Below are 4,692 nucleotides of genomic sequence, written 5' to 3' on the forward strand. Positions count from 1 at the left end.
ACAAGAAATCGCTCTCGGAGCAACCTCTCGCAGCGACCCAGCGAGGTCGCTCCCGAAGCCTGGAGCGACTTATCGGAGCGACGAGCCGAGGTCGCTGCGCGTCTCAATTTCACTCGAACTTATGATTTCTCAAGGGCCTTTTGGTCATTTCATTATGCACGTTTTACATTTCTAAAACCTATGTTTTAAACATCTTTTGTAGCCACCAGAGGCAGATTATCTTTTATCTTTTGATCTATTGAGAAATACACAAGAACTCTCTTGAGAAGTTCATCTCTTGGGTTTTGATTTGTTATGTTCTTGTGTTGATTTCTTATCTATTTCTTTACATGATTAATCTGAAATCCAATATGGGTTTAAGAGGAATCATGGAGATTAGTGAGTAATCACCTTTGGAATTCATGGGTTAGGGAGATTAAGGGTGATTAGGTTAGAGCTAGGATGTTTTAGTGTAGATCATTCATATTTCCTTGCTAGTAGAGTAATCATAATGCATCTTCTGAGTTGGCCACTCAGTTGTTGATCCTTAGGCATTTCTCACCCGAAAGGTGTTCGATGAAATGCCCGAGACAACTCTCCTGGGATTTTAGTATACTTTGCCAAAGACATTTGTTGTTAAAGGTGCTAAGATAGCTAATAGACTTGTTAGTAATGATTGCTTTCATATTATTCAACCAAAGACATTTGATGTTTGAGATATGTTAGCATATGAGCATTCATCTAGACATAGAGCTTGCTTAGAATTGTGTCTAGGCTTAAGGTTGATAGTTTGATTGATCATTTGCCATCCTTAGTTCGATATTTGATCACCCAAGGTCTAATCCCTATGCCCATGAGTTCTCTTTTCCCTTAGTCAAGAAAGTATCATTTAGTTATTCCTTTTAATTAGTCATAGTTTTAAAACTCATCTAAATCATTGGTTGCACTTATATTAAGTGAGTACTTGCATTCTCAGTGCTTTGATATCCCTCAGAACTGGTTCGACAATCTTTTATACTACAACATTTGTCTTAGGAGCCTTGAAAACTCTTAACATCACTTGTATCCCGCAATCACCTATGTGCCGCTAGTATAAACGTCTTTGTACCCCTACAATCTCCATACAATGTGCCGATAACACAAACGTCTCTGTGTCCCGAAATCTCCACACAATGCATCGTTAGCACAACATCTTTGTGCCCCCACAATCTCATAACAGACTTATATAAATATATATATATAAATAAATATAACAATTCTTAGCTCATTCAATTCAGTCAACCGTTGAATTTTCTATTATCATATTTCCAATTTAATAAGAAAATAATAATAAACAAACAAGACTCTCAAACAGACTCGATCCAAAAGACTATCATTTTTCCAAACTAGCATTTTCATAATAGTAGTACTAAACTAGCTTAGCTCGGGATTTAACGGAGTAACCCTCACCTTAGCAATGGTTTAGAGTCAAATCATAATTGATTTGAAACCGACCCAAGCAAACCAAGTTCGTGAGTGATCACAAGGAACAGAAGATCTCGTGTCCAAAATTGTCACGGGACCGGAATGTGATCAACGGCAAGCGGCCATGGCAGTGGTCCCGTGATGTGGCTCCGTCAGTGATGCAACACGGACCAAAACACGATCAACATGACAACACAAATACGAGGAAAAGTAAATAAAAAGATGAGCTCTTAGGTTCATCAATCAAGGATATAGCTTGTGACACAAGAAACAAATAAAACTGCACCCAACCTTCACGGCTTGAATCGTGATGGTGGATCTCGAGCTCCGATGGCATGAGCTGTCTCTAGAGGCTCACGGTTAATGATGGTGTGGACAGCACGGTGATGGTGAGACGGTGGCTCCGTTCTGGTTGTCTCGTCTCGACGCTCCAACATAAAAACCACAAAGGAAAGTCATGGATCGATGAAGCAATGGTGAAGAAGATAATGATAAGAGAGGAGGAAGAAGAAGAACGTAAGAAGAAGATATGGCCTTTGAGCGGCGATTGTTTTCACGCGCTTCTCTCAAAACTCTCCAAAAGTAGATCTCGTTTGGGGAGGAGCTCCGACCAGGAGCTCCGACCACCGACGAAACGGTGGTCCGCCATGAAGAAGCTGAGGTTCTGGTAGGTCGTCGAGAGAAGGTTGTCGATCTCCTAGAGGTTGGCAGAGGCACACCAAATTCTTGCAAGTTATCTATCGGGACTAGGGTTTCTCTCTGCGCCGTCACTGCGGGGGGCTTTTGGTGGTCGACGAGTCCGTCTTGGAGATGGCGGTTCTCCGAGAGCGGTCTCTCTTAGATGCGGAAGCTTGCTCTTGGCCGGAGGAATTAGGGTTTGTGCATGATAATCAAAAGTCGTGTGGGACGGCGAGGTGTGAGCGGGCTTGGCGGAGAATGATTTTGAGAGTTGGGTTTCTTCTAGATCTCAACGTTCGGGGCCGCAGGATGCCTCCGAGGATGGCTCTGACACTGAAGACTAGCTCTTATGGCTTAGATTTGGTTCTAGATCTGTGATATTCTTGTTTGTTTCTTTTGCCTTAGCTATGGTTTTTAGGTTTCCGACTGTTTCTCCGTCGACGTCTGTACTATTTCGAACCCAATCTTTTGGGTTGCTTAATTTAATATAATAGTAAAGAAAAAAGAAAAAAAAAGAAGAAGATATGGAGAGAGAGAGATACAAATTAGAGTTTATAACACAAATAGGCAGTTTTGTGTTTTTATTACACAGAAGAGCACTTATTGCTACTAACACACTTTGTGATGGTGAAAGTCAGGTTTGTCCTCTAAAAAGCAAAACCAGCCAGGGACATGTGGGTAAAAGACCAAATTGCTCTGGTTACTCTCGTTTGAGATTTTAAATTTTTAAAAAACTAGTATCTGATTGGTGGATTTTTTGGAGCAGTATGGTTGGTTTATTAAATGAGTTTGGGCCCGTGAAAAGTTAAACACGTAATCTTTTACTTTCCCCAACTGCTAGACCTAATTTCTCAATCATCGACGATATACCTGACGGCAAACTACGGAGGAGAGACGACAGGGATATTTAATGGAAACGAAAGGCGATGACGGCAAAGCGGAAGCGAGCGGGAAAAGCTGTAGACGATGGTGAGTGAGGTTTTATGTTTTCTTCTGCTCGGTTTAGTCGCTTCGAGAAGCGGGTGGTCGTGTTCCAGAGGCGCCACCATGACTTTTACATGGTGGAGACTGGCGAAAAACATCATGACATCGAGAAAGAAGCGAGCAGCAAAGGAGAAAGCAAAAGGTGATTTTTTTTTTGTTTCTCGATCTGCGCAGATTTAGGGCTTGGGTTTAAGGAACATTTTCAATTTGTTCTCGATTTTGCTAAGTTTGTTGTTGTTTTCCAGAGGCCGCAAAACCGGAGGAGGAAACAGTTAATGAGAGGAATGAGTATTTTGTGTTATTGGTCGACGTGTTAGATGCTGAGCATGATCCTCAGGTTAGTAGGTGAACATGTGTACACTAGTTGTAGGTTGTACATTTGAATATATGGTGTACATGTGTACAATGGTTAATGTAGTTGTACTTGTGTACAAGTTCTGAAATGTAGGTATTTTTTAAATAACATGAGCGTAAATTATGTTTGTGTTGTACATGTATACACAATCTGAGATGTTTATTGATTTTGTTTTTTTGGTTGCAGATGACTATGCTACCGATGTGTACTTTTGGTTGCAGATGACTGTGTGTACTTTTGGTTGCAGATGACTGTGCTACCGATGATGGAGTATAGGGAGGAGAAAGAAGAGGGTTGGAGAGTATGGGACAGTGAGATTTTTTTTTGTAAATGGCCAACATGGGTCTTGTTTTGGTAAATTGTTCTATTTACCCGTAAGAAGTTATAGTGTACATGTGTACACATTTTTAAAACTAAATAAAATTATGTACACAAGACTCTAACATGTTATAAGCTTCGTCTAAACTTCAAAATTATAATGGTAACTTACAAAATTGCAAATTCAATGTGTACATCAAAAATGGAAGCAGATATGTGTTGTGTACAATAATATATGGAACAACTTGAAATCTATAAAGCGATGTCAAGTACACAAACAAACACACACAAAAAAGTGAAAGAGAATTCTTTGAAGAAGACCATTTGTTTGCTAAAATGCCCAAGACATGGGCTTTACGTCGCAGCTTCGTTCCAAGACACGTGCTGACCCAAGACACTGGATTATGAGTTGTATCAATATATTATAAAGCCAAGTTGTATATACATATCTCATGCTAAAGTTGTAGCCGGCGTGTAAAATATCCTCATGTACATTGTAAATTTGTATAATTAAGTAGTGTACATACGTCTTGTTATCCATGTGTACACTAATACTATCTTAATGTATTTGGTATAAATGATTAGTGTACATAGGTTTCGTTATCTACTTATCCATGTGTACACTATCCTAATGTACATTGTAGATTATATGAAATGAAAAGCAGTTATACAAATCCAGTTTCATACTCAAGTTTCAAATGAAAACCAAGCTTCTCATACTCAAGCTTCAGTTTTCTCATCTCTGCTTCTAATGATTTATCCCCCCAATGTACATATGGATGGAAAAACTTGTCCCCGTAGTGAGTGTACACGTGGATACTCTTGTTTATGGACACAGGTGAATTTGGTCGGATGAAATATTCATGCTTCCAATGAGCGGTGAGTTCACTAGACGTGATCCAACAACTTGGAAT

At 39.7% G+C, this 4,692-nt stretch overlaps 1 long non-coding RNA gene across 1 annotated transcript in view; it reads right to left on the reverse strand.

Annotated features, from left to right (window-relative positions):
* Nucleotides 1–4,268: 4,268 nt before the first annotated feature.
* Nucleotides 4,269–4,692, reverse strand: part of LOC125577271 — a 777-nt gene continuing 353 nt past the window's right edge. Inside the window, exon 2 of the long non-coding RNA XR_007315635.1 lies at nucleotides 4,269–4,692. This exon is cut by the window's right edge and continues 15 nt beyond it. This is a non-coding gene — a long non-coding RNA (uncharacterized LOC125577271).

This window comes from Brassica napus, chromosome A8 (assembly GCF_020379485.1).
Source record: "Brassica napus cultivar Da-Ae chromosome A8, Da-Ae, whole genome shotgun sequence".
Taxonomy (NCBI): Eukaryota; Viridiplantae; Streptophyta; class Magnoliopsida; order Brassicales; family Brassicaceae; genus Brassica; species Brassica napus.